Source organism: Pan troglodytes, chromosome 13, assembly GCF_028858775.2.
Source record: "Pan troglodytes isolate AG18354 chromosome 13, NHGRI_mPanTro3-v2.0_pri, whole genome shotgun sequence".
In the NCBI taxonomy this organism is placed as follows: domain Eukaryota; kingdom Metazoa; phylum Chordata; class Mammalia; order Primates; family Hominidae; genus Pan; species Pan troglodytes.
In genome coordinates, this window is record NC_072411.2 from 137118861 (window position 1) to 137140873 (window position 22013).

Here is a 22013-nt window from a genome sequence, read left to right on the forward strand (position 1 = left end):
TGAATTCAGACTCTGGCACGCCCCATGCGATCATAACATAGTGCTGCACGTCTCAAGCCACCTATAAAACGGGGACAATAACAATATCTGCTTCGGGGTTAATGGTGAGGACTGACTGTGTGTGTCTCGCTCAGGACCAGGAGCAACAAATGTTGGCTTCTTCCCCGGCAAAGACCCGCGCTTTCTTCTGGGCTCCGGGTTCCCGGGGTGGGGGTGGGCGCAGTCCCGAGGGCCCCAGGCAGTGGCGCAGTGGTTAGACCCCAGCCTCTGGAGTCGGCCTCGGTTCAGATTCTGGTTCTACCCTTCTCCTGCTGTGGCGAACCAACCCTCCGAGCTCTAGTTTACTCGTGTGAAATGGACTAGCCAAAATTGGGATTTTTTTTTTTTTTTTAGGATTAGATGTGTCGGTCCATAGACGTTGCTGGCCACATAGTTAAGTGGTGCGTTCACTCACTGGGCATTGATGGAGCGCCTACTACGTGCCAGGCCTGTTTTACGCGCCGGGGGCCCAGAGGCGCCCAGGTCAGACAAAGTGTAAACGATTCCGACCAGAGCCCTTCAATCTGCATTCCGCTTCGCAGGAAACTCTCCTCCTTTTATGATTTTCAGCCGGACTGCCTTCCCTGTTGTTAGTTTGTAACTTTCGCTCCGGCCCCCGCAGCCTCGCGCCTGCCTTCCCTCCACTGTCCTCAGCCAAGGTGTAGTAAAGCGTCTCCGAACGCGGCGCGACCCTCGCCCACGCCCGCTCGCGGGGGGACCGCACCGCCCCAGGGGTCCTCGCTAGGGGTTCCCGGAGAAGGGGTGGGAGATGGGGGTGCGGGGGGGCACAGGAGCGCGGGCCAGCACCCAGACCTGCTCGGTACCGGGGACCCAGACCCGAGGATGCCGGGCGGCCAAGGCCCCGCTACCCTGGCCGGCTCCGGGCGGAGGAAGAAGAGGAGGCGCCCAGACTGGATACCCGCCGGGACCCGGAGCCGCGGCACCACCCCCAGCCCGCCCCACGCTCGCCAGCCTCAGACGGCCGCGCCCCGCCCCGCCCCTCTCCCGAAGCCCCGCCCCGGCGTGGGACCACCCCCTCCGCGGCCTCAGCTCCGGTCCCGGCCCCGCCCCCCGCGCCCCCGCCCCCGCCCCCGCCCCCGCCCAGGCGCGGGACCACCCTCCGCCCGCCGAGGCGGGGGCCCAGCGCGCCCGGCACTCTCGGCGGTCCGGGCCCCTCGCCACTACCGCCGCCGCCGCCGCCGTGAGTCCCGCGGAGCCGCGCGCGCCCCCGGCTGGGCCGAGCCGCTGGCCGACGAGCGGAGCCGCAGGAGCCGGCGGGGACGCCATGCGAGCCAGGTAGGCAGGCGGCGGCGGGGAGCGCCTCGGGCGGCAGGGCCCTGGGGGCCGGCAGGGGCGCGGGGTCGTGCTCTGGGGCTTTGCACTCCCTTGCGGGCGCAGATCGTGCCGCGGGCGCCGATCGTGCCACCGCCGCCGGAGTTCGGGGCTGCGCGGGTGCCTGGGCGTGGGGCGGCTTCGGGGAAGCCTCGCGCGCCCCTCGCCGCTCCCCCGGGCGCTCGGGTCTCCCTGGTGCTGGTGGGCAGGGACCCGGCCCGGGGTTCCGGGCGCCGAGCCGCAGCCCTCCGCGTGCGCTCGGGCCGCCCCCCAACCCCGGCTCTGGCCACTTCCCGGCGGGCGGCCCTGCGGGGTGGCCTCCCTGGGCAACCGGACGCGTCCTCGGGCGCAAATCGGGGGGCGCGCTCGGCTCACGGGGGCCGTGGGGGCCACGGGAGGGCGTGGAGGGGTCGGGGCGCCCCCCTCGAGAGGCGCTGGGGAGGAGGGAAGGACGCGCGGTCTCCGGTTAAACTTGTTGGTGACAATGCATATTTCAACTTCTTCGGAGATCCCTCCTGTGAGGATGAAATTGAAAACTCCGGTTTCTGGCTTGGCGATCGGGTGACCCAGCAGCCGCGAGGTGACAGCGCCGGCGGCCCGCGGGCGGGGACCGGCTGGGATAGAGGCGCGTTGTTCTCTGAGCGTTGTTTACCGAGAAGCCCGCTCCGCGGCACGGGCGGGTGTCTGTTGGGACCCCAACCCTGGGTCCCGCGGCTCCTAGCCCGGGGCCTGCGGTGTAGACGGGGGTTGGGGACAGGCCCAGCTGGCCCTGACCGGGTGTCGGGCGCCCAGAGATGCCGCGCGGGAGGAGCCGCGGGAGAGCCGCCGGACTCAGCGAGCAGAGGGTCGTGGAGCCTGATGGATCGATGAGATCTGAAAAAGAACACTGTGCGAGATTGTATTCCTGCTTATTCTTTCCAAGTTAGTAGGCAGATTGGAACTATAGAATTTATCCGTGATAATAATAAAGTTCGCATAACTTTTGTTCTGATTACAGAAACAATGTATGCTCAGGGCAGAAAGCTAGAGATAAAGAGAAATATAAACAGCAAACAGGAAACCATCCCCAATCCCACATTTTTTACCAGCCTTGTCACAGCCTGGCAGATTTGAACATTAAGTTAGAACTGGAGCCATTCTTGCCTAAACCAGAGAATCCCTGAATGCAGCCGCCCCTTCTCGCCCTTGTGACCGTCTGTGAGCTCCAAAGTTTGGGTTTTTTCCTTGCTCCCTACCCGGGCAGAATCTCTGCTGGCCACGAGTCCCCTTCCCAGTGGGCTGGGGGCTTTCCTTGAGATCCGTGGCCCAGATGAAATGATGGGAGAGGCCTGGATCCTCACCGCCCTCTGTGGTTTTGGTTCCTTGCCTTGTAAAAATGAAGGTAATGATTCTCAATCTGCTTCTCAGGCCACCATAAAAATTAATGGGTGGTTTGCAGAGCGTTTTGACATCCGTGGATGGACAGCGGCTGTACTTTAAGGCGCTGGGGAACATTCTACTGTTCCTCATTGCAGTGGTCATGCAGTGTAATAGGCTGCCTCTCACCTGGCCGTCCTGCCCAGGAAACAGACTCCAGGAATGTCCAGTGGAGCCCTGAGGACAATATTCCTGGTTCCTTGCTCAGTGCCCTCGGGACTCGGCCAAATCCCTCAGAGTGGGAAGCTTGGGAAGAGGCAGCGCTCTCCAATCCCCCTCCTCCACCTCTGCTTTCTGCTTGTAGGCGGATTTCTTAAAGTAAGGGGGCAGTGATATTTAGGCGGGACCCCAGATTGCCCACTGCCTGATGTTTGTGGGTCTGTGGAATGCCCGGGCCGTGCTTATCCAAAAGAACAGTTAGTTCTGGGAGGGCGCATAAACTGAACAAACCTGGCTTCCTAGAGGTTTGTATGGCTCACTTGTTTACTAAATGAACAATGACCGGCTGCGGAGAAGCCCAGGACACTTCTGTGAGCTTTATTATTATTTTTTTCCTGTTGTCCCAAGACTGCATTTTAGTGATCTTATAAAACAATAAATAAGAACCCAGGCCATTTGTTAATTCTGGGTACCAAAGGCCCAGGTGGGGAGAGGTACTTCACAGCATGCCTTTTGTCCCCAAGCACCCATGCCACCCCCACAACAACAAAGTAATCAGGGTAGAAGATCCTCCTTCTGTAACCGTCTGTCGTTTGATAGTTTCATTTTTTAAATTGTCCTTTCCACCAGCACGTGGATCTGATCAGGGTCTGTCTAGTTGCAGATCACAGCTCAAGAGGGGGTTTTGGAAAGACCCAGAAAGTGGGCTGAAAAAATTGCTGATAAAGTATCCTTCACCGGGTGGGTGCCTTGTCTGTTAATGTATTGTGCTCTTACTTTTCTCTGTGGAGGGAGGACCTTCCTGGCTTTTCTCCCTTGCTCTTGTTTGCTAATCCGGCAGCCTGGAATTATTTCCCTCTGGGCTGCTTGAATAGACTTTCTTCTTATTCTAATGCTGGATTCTAGTCTGATCATAAGATATGCGAATGGTGAATGTGGTTTACGCCCTTGAATCCTGGGAGGTGTTCCTGGTTTTAAATCCTGGGATCCTGGCCAGTTAAGAGCCCTTGGCTCCCCTGAAGTTGCGTGGGAGGTGTGTGTGCTTTCTCTTCCTGGGGAGCTTCTTACAGAGCCCTTGACCCAAACAAGGTTGAGAGCTCCAGAGTGCGGCCCTGGCAGACCCCGTCCCTGGACCCTGGCTCCAGGCAGGCCTCCCAGTTCCAGCCTCATTTCAGGTACCAGCCTTGTTTTGACCGAGTAGGAGCTGCTGTTTACAACTGGCCAGCCATGTGGATTTCCCTTAGCTTTATTATTTTCAAATTCCACACCTAAATTGGGCTGTGTTGTGATTTTTCTTCTGAAAATTGGAGTCAGGCCCCTGGGACATTTCCCAAGGCCCTGGAGGTGGGCATCAGGTCTTCTCTGTTGCGAGGTAGCCGCCTGACAACCAGGAATCCAAAAAGGTCACCGATCACTAAACAGAGTTCTCAGAGCACTCTCAGTGCGCGGGTCAGCTTTGCTCCTGGCCAGGAGCGAGCCTCAGGCCAAGCAACGTTTACACTCAGCTTCTGGGGAGCTGGGCTGGGTCTCTGGGCTCCCCAGCTATTTGCACGAAAGAAGCCTCACATTCTGCCACCACCCTGTGGAGCAGTGACAGAAAAACAATTCATCTAGCCCCCAAATACCCAGGGAACAATCCAGCTACTTGATTCAGTATCCTCCAGGAAGCCGAAACCAGCTCCTCGGTGGGTCCTGAGGGCGTCCATGTGTTACATAACCCAGCACCTGATCCCACCGTGACCTCGCTAAAGGGAAAAAGTCTCAATAATCAGTCTTCAGAGGGCGAGGGAGTGCAGAATACGCTTTAGAAAGAGGCTGTGTGCCGTGTTTTAAGAAGGGTAAAATCCCATGTAGAACATCACAGCCTCCCATCTTCCAGGTGAACAGTGCCTCCTGAAGTCATCAGGAAGCATGTGGATTTGAGGAAGTAGAATTGCTGTACGGAATTCCTCTAATTTAAGGTTTGGGTATTTTGAGGGATGGAAATAGGTACCACTCGTTGAGGGCTTACCATATGCTAGGCTGCATGTGTGCCCTTTTGAATCCTCACGAAAACTACCAGGGGTTTCATTTTACAGGGAAGCTACGAGAATTTAAGAAACTCCTCCAACCTTAGACTTTAATGAGTGCTTGAGTTGGGATTTGAACCTGGATCTGTCCAAGTCCAGAGCTCGTCATCACATCTCCCAGGGTGCTGAAATTAAAGAAACAAACGGCTCTCAGTCACACATTGGAGCCTGAAGATACAGGCATGCAAATAGCAGAGTGCCAGCCTCCCTCACACAATTAGAAAATAGCTTGTACTCTGAAGGTGATGAAATCTTTAAAACATGTGACGCTTTCTCAGCCTAAATGGAAGGCAGCCATTTTGCACCTTTGTTCATGAAACCTTCACCCTGTCACCAGGGCGAAGCAAGGTTTATTTGGAAGATTGTGACTTTGAAGTTGGGATAACCCAGGATTTGGTACGACGTCTTTCCTTGTCCCGTGAAAAGAGGGTGTTTGGGCACATGGGGTCACTAGAATGAGATTAAGATTATAGGAAGGCGGTTAAGTAAATGTACAATAAGGGTTCCACCTTCCTCTTTACAATCAAATAAATGACATACTAATGAGATTATTCTTATCTGCGCAATAAAAGCTTATCTCAGGGGAGCTCTCTTTGCTGAAGCCTGTTAGCCCAACTCTTCTGTAGAGATTGAGAATAATACTTCCTTTGAAAGGATTTTATGGTTCCAAGTTTTTATTAAATCTGCATAACTGAGGACAACCCTGCCTCTTTTTTTTTTCTTTTTTTTTTTTTTGAGTTGAGATTTCTCTGTTGCCCAGGCTGGAGTGCAGTGGCTCAATCGTAGCTCACTGCAGCCTTCAACTCCTGGGCTCAAGCAATCCTTCTTCCTCAGCCTCCTGAGTAGCTGGAACTACAGGTGCACACCAGCACGCCCGGGTAGTTTTTTTTTTTAATTCTTGTAGAAATGGGGTCTCGCTATGTTGTCCAGGCTGGTCTTGAACTCCTGTATTCAAGTGATCCTCCAGCCTTGGTCTCCCAAAGCACTGGGCTTACAGGTGTGAGGTATGTTGCCCTGCCCTTGCCCCATTTTTATGAGCAGGCAGGAAGCTTTTCTAGCCCCTCCAATGTAGGAGGTCCCTGAGCTCATAGTGTGCCGGTAAACCTGCTCTCTGAGGAGAAAGCAGAGCTTCGACTGCAGTATCTGCCAATGTGACGTAAATATTCCCACGGTGGCTAATTTCTTTTTCTTTCTTTTTTTTTTTTTTTTGAGTCTCACTCTGTCACCCAGGCTGGCTGGGGTGCAGTGGTGCAATCTCGGCTCACTGCAACCTCCACCTCCCAGATTCAAGCTGTTCTCCTACCTCAGCCTCCTGAGTAGCTGGGACAACAGGCATGCGCCACCATGCCCAGGAAGTTTTTGTATTTTTAGTAGAGACCGGCTTCCCCATGTTGGCTAGGCTGGTCTTGAACTCCTGACCTCAGGTGATCCGCCCACCTTGGCCTCCCAAAGTGCTGGGATTACAGATACAAGCCACCATGCCCAGCCTGATTTCAAACTGCCAGTTTGGGCTGGGAACATTACTAAATAGTTAACAATCTGTGTGAGCCAAGAAGAGCTGGGTCCTGCTCACCATTCATTGCACTGAGCCCACCCACACGACACCCCTGCTTCCCCTTCCGTCACCCCCATCACTTTAATGGAAGAAATTGTGGCCTCACTTCTGCTTGGTCCATGTCTGCCTAGGAGCAGTACTGAAAAAGGATTTGGGTACTACTGAGTAACCGAATTGGGCCAGCAAGAGTAGAAGGCTTCAAAACTCAGGCTGCATTTTAAAATCACCCGGGAGCTTAAAAAAACAACAATCCATGTTCCAGGCCCATCCCCACTTGAATCAGAATGTCTGGGTGTGGGGCCAGACCTCTGTAGATTTGGAAAGCTTCCCGGGTGACTGTAATGTATATCCACGTTGAACACCAGGGATGTGGTGATGAATTTGTTCAAGAAGAAAGTTGAGGGGGTGCAATTTGGGGCAGGGCGTGGCAGACCCTGTATTTGAGCCCAAGGAGGTGAGATCTCCTTTGCAGAGCAGGGAATGTTTTTCCTTAAAGCCTCGTAGAGGGTGAGGAAGTGCTGGGCTAGGAGAGGCAGGCGGAGCCCATCTTCCCCCCAACAGGTCTGTCCTCCTCCAGGGGCACGTGTCCTACACTGATGAGGTCCACATACTTGTTTGGCTTTGGTTGCTTCTGCTGGTCTAGAAAGGAAAAGAGTCTTCCTTCCAGGAAGTCAGGGGGTCAGGATGAAGCCAGGCAGACCCCCTGGGTGGGTGTGATGAGCTGTTCTCAGATATTAAAGCAGAGGGGCTTACTGGGACCACCCAGATGAAGGAAAGAGAAACCCTACCGCTCAAGGACCATAGCTGAACACTTCGTAAGAGTCCTTGAGCTTGGGTGCACACATAAGCTGATTATTTTTTCTCCATCATAATTACCAGTAAAATTATTTTAAAATGTGAGAGCTTTCCTTGGAGGCGGTAAGCATGTGGGAGGGAAAAGTCATTCAACTTCAGAGCCAGCCATGGTGAGCGGGGCTGGGACTGGGGAGAGGCACACGAGGCCCCTGGGGTGCAGGATTCAAGGAGGTGCTCGCCCTGGGGGGGTGTCTGGGGAAGGGTCTGTCCTGCTGGCCAGAGGAGGGCTGTTTGAGAGAGGGCGGTCCTGGGCTCACTTCCTTAGAGCTGGGCAGTGAGTGTGGAAGAGCTCATGCATGGGAACCTAGAGTGAAGAGCAGGGGCCAGGATCACACTGCTGGATCACCCCCGGAAGGGGCAGGAAGGCTAAGGGGGAGCCAGTGGAGGAGGAGCTGGGATGGGAGAACAAGTGCCCTGTGGGGCCCTGAAGTCAAGGAGGAGAAAGATGGGGGTAGGGAGAGAGGGGGTTGAGAGCTCAAAGCAGACGGGACAGTTCTGGGTCTATCATGTGCGGAGGATTTATGAACGGGAGGGCTGGAACCCTGTCACTGTGGTAGTGGAGAAACTCCTATAATAGAAGAAATAGCACAGAGTGGAGGCCACGCAGAAGAATGTTGGTGATAAAAGAAATTGGACCGTATTTGATGGTGTGGAGACAGGGCAGGAGGGAGCCAGGGTTGGGTCAGGGGGACTGGGATTCTAGCAGGGGTGGAAAATTCTCCTTGGAGTACCCGTGCGGTGGGGAGTGGCCGCAGATGCTGAGAAGGAAGCATTCGGTGTGAAAAGCTGATCACCAGGAGCAGCTGGTTAAAAGACCTTCCCCAAATGCTTTCTCAGATCATAACATCTGCAACTTTTCCCCACTAGCCTTTGTGGAGGGCTGGCTGGGGGGCCCATTTGTCCTTAAGACGCAATTCAGCGGACTCACTTGCTCTTCCAGGCCCAGTTCACACTCCCCTCTCAGACACACCCGAGTGATCCTGCCCCTGGGTCTGCCTGTGTCCTAGCTTTCTTACCTGTCTGTTGTCCCCCTAGGCAGGGCGCTGCTTGGGGGCAGTTGCATTTTATTATCTCTGCATCCTCCATACATAGGAGCCCCTCAGACACCATGCCCAGTGCATGAAAGAGCTGGCAGAGAGAGAGAGAGTCTGGGCAAGGTGAAAACTTAGGGTGGTGACTTCATACAGCCATGTAGTGACAACTCCAGTATTCTCTTCTTGACATCTTGGCAGTAAAACTTACAATATATGATAGAAGTAATTCCTCCCTATGAATAATAAACAGCTTACTTATAAATACTGTCCAGTGGCCGTCCCCGTAGTTCTGTGCAATTTAATTTTTAATTCAGGTAGGTTTACCTTGCCTTTGTTTACCCATTTTCCACTGTTGCCCTTTGTAAGAGGATTTGACTTTTTTTTTTTTTTTTGAGACGGAATCTCACTCTTGCCCACGCTGGAGTGCAATGGCACGATCTCGGCTGATTGCAACCTCTGCCTCCTGGGTTCAAGTGATTCTCCTGCCTCAGCCCCCCAAGTAGCTGGGATTACAGGCGCATGCCACCATGCCTGGCTAATTTTTGTGTTTTTAGTAGAGATGGGGTTTTACCATGTTGGCCAGGCTGGTCTTGAACTCCTGACCTCAGTTTATCTGCCCACCTCGGCCTCCCAAAGTGCTGGGATTACAGGCATGAGCCACCTTGCCCGGCGAGGATTTGATTTTTTAATAGCTTTAAGATTAAGAGATAAATGGAGTATTATTAAAATGCCTGTACATTTAAGCATTTTTAAATCCTCCTAACAATCATAGTTGATGTACAAGTGCCGTCAAATATTTGTATGTGTCCTGGGCATAAATGGGCAATAAGGGTACGGTGTTCAGATCTAACTGAAAATAATGATTGGAGCTGATGTAATACTTATACATAATTCATGTAGAATGCTAGGCCCAGGGCCTATGCCCCATTGCAACGTGGTGAATACAGATATGGTTGTGGTTCTTCCTGCTGTGGTCTGGTCTCACGTTTCCTTACCCCTGTCCCAAATATCCCCTCGAGCAAGTTGGGTTTTTGTTTTTATCTCGTGGAATCGATATTTCAAATGTTTGTAAGAGGAATGCTCTGTTCCGGTTCAGTACAGAGCAGCAGCCATTGGTTCTCTCCTTTACAGTGTGGGACTAGGACATCAACACAATTTTGAATTTTGGTCTCATTTCAGGCCTGTGTGAGGGGGTGCTGACTCTGGGTGACATCAGGAGATCAGGCACTGGCTAGTCATCACAAACAGAATCCCAAGAGTTCACTTAGTGCCCATTTTTGCTTATATGTGTATCTTATTGGAGCCACCTGTGATTTTCAGAACTGCTGAATTGGGGGAAAGCAGACGCTACTGTTTGGGGCCACATGCGCACACACTTGAAATGCTCAGTTGCACTGTGTGATGTAGGATTTTTCCGTGGTTTTGGATTCTTCCCATTTTTGTTGGCCTTTTCCCTGTGTTACGCACTGAGACACTTCTGTACACAGCTGTTTCTTCGAAATCAATCAAATATGAAACAGCCTGATTTGCAAAACTGAAAGTTGTTGTATGGAGGAAGATCCTTGGTAAGAATTACATGGCTCACGTATCATGTTCTTCTTACATTGTTTTTTGTTTCCCAGCCATTGTCGGGGAACAATAGCTGGAATGACGTTTTCACAGACCGCAATATGAGAAGTTCCTTTTTCCAGTGGCAGCTCCATGGCTCTTTGTTGGGACCTGGTTCATTGCGGGGACATCACAGTGGGAAAGAGCAGGGGGTGTCTCAGCCCCACACACCTGTCTGTGTCCGAATATTTGGCTTCTCTTCCTGTTATGACCTCGGTCACATTTTTGGACATCTTTGAGGCTCAGCCTTCTGATCTCTAAAATGATGACCATCGTACTTCGCTCCTGGAGTTGGGCAGTTTAAATGAGATCACACTCAATGCCACTGTACTGCTAGCTGTGGATTTGGCTCCATCATTGTCCCTGTGGTTTTTGTTTGTTTGTTGTTTGTTTTTGAGATGGAGTTTTGCTCTGTCGCCCAGGCTGGAGTGCAGTGGTGCGATCTTGGCTCACTGAAATCTCCACCCACTGAGTTGAAGTGATTCTCCTGCTTCAGCCTCCCAAGTGGCTGGGATTACAAGTGTGCGCCACCATGCCCAGCTAATTTTTGTATTTTTAGTAGAGACGGGGTTTTACCATGTTGGCCAGGCTGGTCTCGAACTCCCGACCTCAGGTGATCCACCTGCCTCAGCCTCCCCGGGTGCTGGGATTACAGGTGTGAGCCACTGCGCCCGGCCTCCATGTTGGTTTTGAGCCCCATGCTTCTCAGCGTGCAGTTCATCATGCCTTGCTTCTTTTGTCTCGTGTACATGTACCATAGTTTATTCTTAGATACTGAGTTAATAGAATTTCTGTGATGTTCCAGCATCTGAGTTGAACAGAGTGTAAGGGTCTGATATTCTTTTGATGCTCAACTTGACCTTTAAAAAGCTCGTAGGTGTGGACCAGGGGCTTGATGCAGTCCTAAGTGTCTAAATAAGGTTTAGGGCTCATCCATGCCGACTTTGCCCAGTTCCTGAAGTTCCTGGAGGAGGTGGGGTGGTGGGGGTGGGGGTGAGGAGGGGGATGTGTTTGATGAGGCTACAGGTCCCCAGACCTGGGGTGGAGTGTGGCTCTGGCAGGTAGCATAGAAGGACCAGCAGCAAGTGCCGGAGGCCCCTGTGCCTTTGTTTGCAAGAGGTCTTTACCTGCTCTGACTTCTTGGGTGGGGTGGGGAGGTGATAAGCATCTTTTGTTCACTGTAAGTACTTTATAGACATATGAGTTGTTTTCAGAATTGTTCCTTGTGATTTTCTTTCAGCTTTTGGTTTTTTTGGAGACAGTGTCTCCCTCTCTCACCCAGACTGGAGTGCGGTGGCCCAATGTCAGCTCACCACAACCTCCGCCTCCCAGGTTCAAGCGATTCTTGTGCCTCAGCCTCCCTAGTAGCTGGGATTAGAGGTGCATGCCACCACGCTCGGGTAATTTTTGTATTTGTAGTAGAGATGGGGGTTTCACTGTGTTGGCCAGGCTGGTCTTGAACTCCTGACCTCAAGTGATCTGCCCGCCTTGGCCTCCCAAAGTGCTGGGATTACAGGTGTGAGCTACTGTGCCTGGCCTCTTCTTTTCCAAAAAAAAAATAATAATAAAAAAACTTTTCTGCTTATGTATTTTAAATTACTGAATAAATTAGATGTTTGTACATGTTTGTTTTAGAAACACTAGAAAATGTAAAAAGAAAAAAAATCACATCAGTGGAATTCTACCACCCATGATGACCACTCTGGACACTTTCATATGCGTCTTTCAGATATTTTCGCTTGAAGTATAGAGCTTCCAAACAAAAACAGGCTGAGACAGTGAGTGGTCTTGCCTGTGTACCTGGCATATAGCAATTTTTCAATAAGTATTTATTGAATGAATACTATGCTTTTTTTTTTGAGACTTTTTAGGCTGGAGTGCAGTGATCTAATCTCAGTTGACTGCAACCTCCGCCTCCTAGGTTCAAGCGATTCTCCCGCCTCAGCCTCCCTAGTAGCTGGGATTACAGGCACTTGCCTGTAATTTTAATATTTTAGTAGAGACACAGTTTCTACTAATTTTAATATTTTAGTAGAGACACAGTTTCACCAGGCTGGCCAGGCTGTTCTCAAACTCCTGATCCCAAGCGATCCATCTGCCTCAGCCTCCCAAAGTGCTGGGATTACAGGCGTGAGCCACCACGCCCAGCAATACTATGCTTTTAAAAATAGCTTTTTATCTAAAATTGTTGACATATTTTCAGATCAATAAATACAGATTTGCATCCTCATTTTTCATGTCAGGTTTGTATAGGTACAGGTACAGTACCCTGTTTGTTTAACAAGTGTTTGTGAATAGACACTTCCCAGTTATTTTGAAATTATAAACAACACTGCAATGAACATCTTTGATATATAGATTTTTCCATGCATGTTAAGTTTCTCATTTGAATGAATCTTTTACTTTTATTGTGCTTAAAATCTATGAAGAACTTATAATTATATTAATTGTTGGGTGACTGTATAATTACTATACAGAAAAGCACCTCAAAAGGGAGTGACGTTGGGAAGAGTTCCAGAATCTGTTGTATAAAACTTGGTGAACTTTAAGAGCAACCGTACTTGTTCCCATCCTTTTTGGGGGAATGCTTTCTGTTTCTCCAGATCCTGACGTGCTTTGCGTTCTGCGCTTTTGGAGTGGGAGGGTGGGTCAACAGAGTAATGTTGATGCCTTAAGCGCATACTTCAGTTTTAGGATGCACACATACATGCCAGCTTCAGAAGCATTAACATCTGGGAGTAACTGTATGTTCTAGAGTCCAGGAGGTGTTTCCATTGGGAGGTCTTCAGGGCCCACTCCCTCCTAGAAGGGGATGAGTGATGGTTTGCATGCATTCAGCTTCGGAACTGTTGTTGTAAGCTTCTCCAGGGTCATGTCGTCATGGGTGTCCAGAGTGATTTTGTGGCTGTGTCACTTGATCAGCTGTGACAAGACGGACTGCAGTTGGATCTGGCATCTGGTAAAAGCACAGACTTGGTTTTCAGGACCTCTGGGTTCACTAAGGGGAGAGTTTGTCATGCCTCCTGCTGATTGCAAGACTGTAATTTGGATCTTTGACTGCGGTCTGGTGTCGCAAGCCTTCTTTCTGGCAAGAGAGGAAAACTAATTTATGGGCGGAATATTTTTTGGCCTGTCTCCTGTAGTTTTGCACAGGGGCCTGGCTGCCTCCTCAGGTCTTGGCACCGCAATATTTGTGAGTCATCCACCTATAGGTAACATGAGGCAGCACTTTGGGGCTTCGTGAAACCCCAGCTAGGGGGATAAGGGACTGGCCAGCATTCCCAGCACGCCCCAGGGGCTGCTTAGAAGCAGGAAACTGTCCATGAGTTCTGGTTTTTTGTTCTGAGTGTGGAGGACACCTTCAGGAGGCTGGGGAGGGGCCCTGACATCAAGCCTGAGAGCTGACCCCTTTTCTAACTCTCTGGGACATGGTCCTGGCTCTTTCCCTCTTCTTGTTCATGCTTTAATGCCTTTTAATTCCTTGACTCACTGCTGAGCCCGTCTGCATTCCGGGTGGGGGAGATAAATGGGGAGCCCACCAGATGCAGCGTCTGCCCACAGGGAGTTCACTGCCCAGCAGGGGAGAAGGGGCATTCAAGTGCACCAGGGGAAAGGTCAGGGTTCATGAAGTTGTACTGGGCGTCAGGACAGGATCCCTAAAGAAGCCCCACTAAGTAGGGGGACCTGAAGAATGAGCAGGCCAGGAAGTGCATGGTGATTTAGGGGGGCAGTGGACTGGTGGGTTCTGGGCAGGGTGGCTTGGTGAGTCCAAGGAACCAAAAGAGGGCCATAGTGAGACCCCCTTCCCAAGAGCACCTGGGAGGGATTCCGGGGCAGGTGGCTGGATCGGACAGGTCCTTCTGCACTTCCCTCGCTTTGAACTTGTATCTAAGGGCACCGAGAAGACGCGATTAGATGTGTAAGCGTGACTTGAAAGGGGCCGGGTGACCTGCCTGGGGTTCCCTGGCACAGGGGGTGACCCATCCATCATCGAGGCCTGGCCTGGCAGGGAGGCTACCCTGTGCACCACATCCTGTTCCAGACACCCATCTTCACAGCCCTGGCACTACGTGTAGCAGAGTCGGTCTCCCAGCCCAGTGCTCCCGTGACCCACATGTGGTACTTCTCCCTCCCGGCCTGCTGTGAGATTCTTATAAAATTGTCTCTGATTAATCACCCTGTACAGCTTTTAAAAGTTACTTTTATTACCCAAAACAACACTTCAGAAACTAAGCTGACGGTTGAATCATTGAAGGAGTCACAGCATTCTTTCATCCCAGAGAGAAAAAAGGTAATGAAGAAGAGGAGACTGTCCAGTGAAAACCACATGAGAGGCACCCAGCATCAGTGCACCTCTCTCTGGTCAGCTGAGTCCTTGAACTCCTCGGCAGTTCCCCCTCAGGGAAGGTCAGCGGACAGGCTGTGTCCTGGCTTTAATTGTCAGTTTCTGAAACTCACCAGGCTGGGTAGTCAGACTCCTGACAGCCACTGTCTCTGCACCGCGGTGAGCTGCTGAGTTTACTGGCCATCCAGAGAGACTTCTGTGTTGAACCCACATTAACCTGGCTAATCCCATCTCTTCTGTGAAAACTTGAATACAACCTTTTGCAATAGGAAAACCGGCTGTCCTCAACTGGCTCAGAGGAAAACCATTAGTTTTTCAAGGTGAAAAGGAAATAGTGAAACGCTGGGAGATGATGTCATAAACACTGATTTCTTTGTCATTAGTCAAATTGTCTAGAAATTGGCTGCTTGCTAAATTGGGAGTGGGATCGTTATTCTGGGAAGGTGGGGGTTATTTTCATGCGCAAGAAGATGGGTAAAATGGCAGTGATTTCCACAGCGAACCTGTGTTGGAGGGCTGCGACTAACAGGTGAGTAACATTCGGGACAAAATTCTGATTTACTGCTCAGCCGATGATTGCCAACTAGGCATGATGGGAAAAACTTGCGCTTGTGTGACTTCGAATGTCAGGTTGTTTGTGGTTGTCCTCTTGTGCTACTAGGATTTGCAAATAGGCAATGCAGTAGAGCTTGCAAATGGGGTCTGGAAGGGAATGTACGAAAATAACAATTGTTGTTTGGGTTGAGATTTGGCCTGGTGAGGTTGAGGATGGTCATCTCCTGCTCACTACACCTGACCCCTCCCGTTGTCTTTAAGGAAACAAAGTAAACTTCGGGAGAAAGAGGAGAAAGAGGCTGGGCATGGTGGCTCACACCTGTAATCCCAACACTTTGGGAGGCCGAGGCAGGTGGATCACTTGAGGTCAGGAGTTCCAGACCAGCCTGGCCAACATGGCGAATCCCCATCTTTACTAAAACTACAAAATTAACCGGGCCTGGCCTGTAATCCCAGCTACTTGGGAGGCTAAGGCAGGAGAATCGCTTGAGCCCAGGAGGTCGAAGTTGCAGTGAGCCGAGATTGCGCCATTGCACTCCAGCCTGGGCAACCAGAGCGAAACTTGGTTTAAAAAAATGATAATTAAACAAAGAGGAGAAAGGGAAGTGGTGGCTAAAATTTGTGGAGCAGCTACAGGCAGTCACTGTACTAGGTTATTTGACTTTCTTAATCCTCAGGAAAACTCAGTGGAGTAAATGGTTTTGTTTCCATTTTATGATGAAACTAAAGCCAAGAGGATAATTAATGTGTCCGTGAACATAGCAAGTATCTGAAATACCACGCAGTAAATCTTGTGTGTGGCACTTAGGTCTGGATATTAACCGAGGGGACTTGGAGACACAAGGCACCGGCATGTTGATTTTAATTTTCTGCAAACTCTATTTCGCATTCTGCATTTGAGGATGCCTGTGACTTGGACATCATTTTGACTCTCTACTATTCCTTTGAATTATAAGGGTCTTTTGAAACTTTGGAAATAGTTATTTTCATTGGCGGCAAATGGCCCCGGTGTCAAACTAATGTGAACATTGCCTGTCTGGCAGAAAATGTAAAAAAAGCTTTGCTTAATTAAGGTAACATTAGTCTTGATAGTAGAAATATTAAAAATACATAATCCTACTTCGCTAACTAATCACATTTATGTATTCCCTCTTTCTGATTCTTGTTTGGTGTTCATGCATAACACATATATTATGCTTACAGTAATAATAGTAATAGAATAGGGCTGCATGCCATCCTGTGTTTTCAGCGCTTTACAACCTTACAACCATAGGAGGGGAGGGACTCTTACTGTCTCTGTTTAACAGATCGGGAAACTGAGGAACCATGGGGTTTAGGGACTTGTGTGAGCTGGGAAGTGCAGAAGCCAGGAGTTAAGTCCAGGCTGTCTCAACCATGATACTGTTCTCCCCTACACGGGGGGCCAGGTCTCAATTCCAGGGTAAACAAGGTGCTTAACCGGGACCAGACTGGGGAGCAGGATGGGGCTGTGTTGTGGGAGGTAGGGAACCTGAGGTCGCAGATGACGTGTGAGGGTGGGCGGGAGGTTGCCAGGTGGGTAATCAGGAGGATGAGTTCAGACCTACAGCAGGAGCCACTCCTTGGAGGATGAGGGAAGGCCCTAACACCAAGAGGGTGTGGAGCCGCGGTCTCACCACTACACCCTGACACGTGGGCTCCCCATCTTCCCTGCCTGCTTGGAGTCCCCTGCAGCAGTCCTCGACCTTCCAGCCCTGCAGCTTCTGCTGCAGCCTTGCACTTGCCTAAGTGGTATTGGAGCTGCGCTCATTGCAACAAGGAATTATTCTCATGGCTCCATATCCGTGTCAGGTTACCTCCTTCCCGTGCCTCCCTGGCTCCCTGGGTTCTTGGTTCTTGGTGCTCACCTCTGCACAGACAGGTGTCACTGAAGCCCCTCCCCCAGTGACCCAGTGATGCTGAGTCCTGCTTTGGGAGGTGTGGCACAGGGGCAGCCACAGTGGACCCTTGGTGGAGAGGATCAGAGCCAGGATCCCTGCCACCCTGAGTGGCGGATGCTGCAGAGACAACTCTTTATACCTGAGAAGCTTGCCCTCAGGTATCTGTACTTTGTGGGGCTTCTCTGATTGGCCATTGTGTGTTCATCTTAGAGTTAGTGCAGGACGGGAAGCTCCCACCCAGATGGTGAAGGCACCTGCTGGGTTTCCTGCCACCTGTGGAGAAGCCCGCTCCTTCCCTTGCTCAGGTGAGGGCGACCACACCCAGGTCCACCTGGTTCCACCAACCAGTCCGTAGCTGATGGAATGAAGGGAGCAGCTGGGCTGTAGCCAGGTGGTTAGGGATCTGGTCAGCTCGGTGGTAGCAATGATAATAGATGGAGTGTTCTAGGTTTTCCCCTTTGGAAATCTGAACTCTACTCAGGGAATATTTGTTAGTAGCAACATCAGTAGACTCATGAGGTGGGGACTGGGGGCTTGTGTTTCCATGAGGGGCTGCAGAAACACGGCCACCTGATGCCCAGTGAGTTTGTAGAACCAGATGGACCCTGGGGTGTTCTCCATGTACCTTCTAAGGAGTCTTTAACTCAACAGAGTTGTTCTTTTTTTTTTTTTTTTCAAGTTGTTTACTCTTATTTTCTAGTTACCTTCTAGAATTATTGCATTGGGGCCAGGTGGTGTCTAGTACAGTTTTTTACTTTGGAGAATTTATTGAAATTTTCTTTGGCTGAGAATGCCTTCAGTGTTTGTGGTTATTCCTTGGATACTTGCAAATCGATTGTATATTCTCTGGGACACGGGGTTTCAGATAGATCAGTTAAATGAAGCTTGATTATATCGTATTTCACGTCGCATGCCATGTGTCTTGTCTGTTGGACTGTCAGGTCTCAAGAGACGGGCTTGGGTTTCCCTGTGTGGCTGCTGCCTTGCCCTTTCCCCGATCCACACTCACGGCTTTTACCATATGTTTTAGTCATTCTTTCGGCATAATTGGATGTTTCCGTTGCTTTGCAATTTTACCAGTAGAGAAATCCTGTGTGTGTGTATTTCATACTTTTCCTGATACCCTTTTATTGCCTCCCTTTCTAGGTCATTTCATTGTGGTTTTATTTTATGCAAACAGTGTGCAAGTGATTCTTTCTGCCGGTTTTCATATTTGGTGTTGTAACTCACACAGCTGATCACTGCCCTCTTCTTTGAAGACGCTGTCGTCTAGAGCTCTTTCTTCCTTTATGATTTGGAAGTGAGACCAGCCACCCTGGTTCCAGGCGACTTTGCTGTTAGCTTTAGAAAGGAGAGCATTCAAGCTAGTCCCAGCCCAGGGCTACTTCCCCCAGGGCGCCTCTTCCCCGTAGCCACAGGGGAGCTTTCATTTGAGAGGTTCTAATTTTGTGTTGTTGAAGTTGCCAGTCTTGTTAGGCAGACTGACAGCTTAGGCTATCTCACTTATTGGCTTTTTGCAGAATTTTGTGGGTGGTTTTGGTTTTGTACGTTTGGTGCTCTGATCTGCGGGTGGCTTTGGGGAACGGTAGAGTCTGGGTCTATGCTCCTTCCTCATGGTCAAGTCCTCTCCCCTGAAGTTTGGAAGTTGCATGTCATCACGTGCAGCCCTGGGACGTCCCAGTGTGTGCTGGCTCTGAGTAGGTGGCTCTGTGACCCTGGCCTCTGACTGGGAGGCCACCCTTGTTCCTCCTGCCCATTCATTCATTGATTCGCTCAGCAGACACGCACAGGCTGCCTTCAGCGCCAGCTGTCGCCTTCCAGCTATTCCAAGGACTGAAAACACAGATCTGATCGTGCCTCTTCCTGGCCTGCAGACTTCAAGGGCTTAAGCCTCCGCTTTCCACACAGCACACGGAGCCTGGCAGGCTGGACTTGGAGGGTTTTATCCCGAGCCTGCTCCTGCCCTGCCTCCTCTGGTGGGCCCCTAGGATGCCCGTGGGTCCCCTCAGGGAAGCACGTGTGTACCCCAGCCTTTCCCTTACTGCCTCTGCCCAGTGGGACCTTCCTTCTCAGCTTTCAGGCTGAGACGCGTGCGTGCGCACACACACACCCCCTCTTTCTCTCTCTCTCACACACTCTCGCTGTCTCTCACACACACTTACACACACTCACACAGACACACTGTCACACACACACATTTATGTACACACACTCACACTCTCGCTGTCTCACACACACACTCTCACACACACTCCCACATACACACACTCGCTGTCTCACACACACACTGTCGCTCTCACACACTCACAAATACACTCACTCTCACACTCACAGTCACTCTCACACACTCACAAATACACTCACACTGTCACTCACACACTCACAAATTCACACACTCTCTTACACACACTCTTACACGCACACTCACACACACTCCCACATACACACACTCGCTGTCTCACACACACACTGTCGCTCTCACACACTCATAAATACACTCACTCTCACACACACTTATACACACACACTCTCACACACTCACACACTGTCACTCACACACTCACAAATTCACACACACTCACACTCTTACACACACTCTCACACTCTTACACGCACACTCTCACACTCACTCACACTCCCCCTTTGTTTCTAGAGCGCTTCTGCTTCAGTTGTAGCCGTGTTGGTCAGAACTCAAAACATTTGGGAACGCTGATGCCGAAGGACTGGCCGGATGGAATCTTAAATGTAGAGAAGCCTTAACCCCTCTGTAAACCTTGGCGGGACTTCTCCTTTGTGCATTAGAATCAACTGTGAAGGTTAAAGATACTGCTCAGGTCCTTCCCCTAGAGATTCCATTGGCCTGGAGCTGGGACCTCTGGCTTTTTAATTTTAAAAGCATCCTAGGTGACTCGATAGGCCCAACTGGGATTGAAAATGAGCAGTTTAGACAGTTACCTCCCTTGGAATACGTGTCTTGAGTGGTATCATTTCTGAGATCATGGTTTTACAAAACTTCGGGTGTGCATAACTCTTTTTATTGTAGGAATAATAAAAGCCTTTGTAGTCATTCCAAACATTGCAGACACATAGAAAGTGAACAGTGAGTCACCCTCCTTTCCTGGAGCGCCTTCCCTCGGGGCGCCTGCCTTGCATTCCGCCGCTAATTCCAGCTAATTGGGGTGCACTCTTCAGCTGACTTCTGTTGCGTAGGTTTCCATGTCTGTATTCCCAGATGGGATTTATGTGTCGTTTTCTTTTTTGTTTATTAGCGCTGGGGATCAGGATCACTTTTTACCTCGTAAAAGCAATTGGAGAGAGGGTTGACTTTTTTTTTTTTTAACTGCTTTGGAATTGTTCTGTAGGTTATCAGGCCCAAATTGAAAGAAGGTAGATGTGGGGATGGCTGCAGCGTGAGTTACCGGACACAAATTTCTTCAGAGACTACATGAAGACAACAAAATAGGCTACTCATTATGGCCTTCCCCCACTGCCTTTAAAAAAATTCTAAAATTGTGGTAAAAGACATAATATAAATGTTATCATCTTAACCATCTGGAGCATACAGTTCAGTTGCCTTAGTGTTGTACAGCAGAATCTTCACACCTTTTTCATCTTGCAGAATGAAAATTCTGTACCCGTTTCCTCCTCCCCCCGCTCTTGGCACCCACCATTCCACTTTCTGTTCCTTGAATTTGATTACTACAGGTACCTCGCATAGGTGGAATCATACAATATTTGTCTTTTTGTGATTGGCATATTTCACTTAGCATAGTGTCTTCAAGGTTCATCCATGCTGTGGCCTATCATGTTACAGTTGAAGGCTGCATAATATTCCATTATATGTATATGTTATATTTTATTTATCCATTCATCTGTCCATGGACATTTGAGTTGCACCTCGTGGCTATTGAGAATAATGCTGCTGGGAACCTGGGTGTGCAGATATCTCTTCGAGACCCTGCTCTCAGCTCTTTTGGGTATATTCCCAGAGGTGGAATTGCTGGATTATATGGTAATTCTATTTTTAATTTTTTGAGGCACTTCCATATTGTTTTCCTTAGCAGTCACTCCATTTGGCGTTTCCGTCGACAGTGTACAAGGGTTCCGGTTCCTTCACATCCTCACCAGCGTTTGTTATTTTCTGGTTTTTTGACAGTAGCCGTCTCAGCAGGTGTGTGGTGGTCTCTCACAGTGTTTTTGATTTGCATCTCTCTGATGACTCATAATGTTGGCCAGCTTCCCTTCTTTAAACTGCATTTATTAACTTAAATTTTCTGTAAAGCTTTCCTTTTTCTTTTTTTCTTTTCTTTTTTTTTGAGACAGAGTCTCGCTCTGTCGCTAGGCTGGAGTGCAGTGGCGTGATTTTGGCTCACTGCAACCTCTGCCTCCCAGGTTCAAGCGATTCTCCTGCCTCCGCCTCCAGAGTAGCTGAGACTACAGGCGTGTGACACCATGCCCAGCTAATTTTTGTATTTTTAGTAGAGATGGGGTTTCACCATGTTGGCCAGGATGGTCTCCATCTCTTGACCTCATGATCCACCCGTCTCAGCCTCCCAAAGTGCTAGGATTACAGGTGTGAGCCACCGTGCCCGGCCTTTTTTTTTTTTTTTTTTTTTTGAGACAGTGTCTCAATCTGTCGCCCAGGCTGGAGGGCAGTGGCGCCATCTTGGCTCACTGCAACCTCTGCCTCCTGGGCTCAAGTGATTCTCATGCCTCAGCCTCCTGAGTAGCTGGGATTATAGGCACGCACCACCATGCCTGGCTAATTTTTGTATTTTTTTAGTAGAGACAGGGCTTTACCATGTGGCCAGGCTGGTCTCGGACTCCTGACCTCAGGTAATCCACCTGCCTAGGCTTCCCAAACTGCTGGGAAGCATGGTGGCTCATACCTGTAATCCCTTCGGTTTTTTTGTATTTTTTCTTTTTTTGGTAGAGATGGAGGAGGGAGGAGGGAAGCTGAGGCAGGAGGATCGCTTGAGCCCATCAGTCTGAGACCAGCATGGGCAACATAGTGAAACCCTGTCTCTACAAAAAAATACAAAAAATTAGCTGGGCATGGTGGCATGCACCTGTAGTCCCAGCTACTGGGGAGACTGAGGCAGGAGGATGGCTGAGCCCGGGAGGTCA

The 22013-nt window shown here is 50.2% G+C and overlaps 1 protein-coding gene across 1 annotated transcript in view; it reads left to right on the forward strand.

Moving 5' to 3' along the window:
* The first annotated feature begins 1165 nt into the window (after positions 1-1165).
* The window catches only part of SH3BP4 (SH3 domain binding protein 4), a 105012-nt gene continuing 84164 nt past the window's right edge, over positions 1166-22013 (forward strand). The window contains exon 1 of the mRNA XM_016950767.4: positions 1166-1335. The gene's annotated coding sequence lies outside the window, so the exon portion shown is untranslated. The remainder of the gene's footprint in view (positions 1336-22013) is intronic.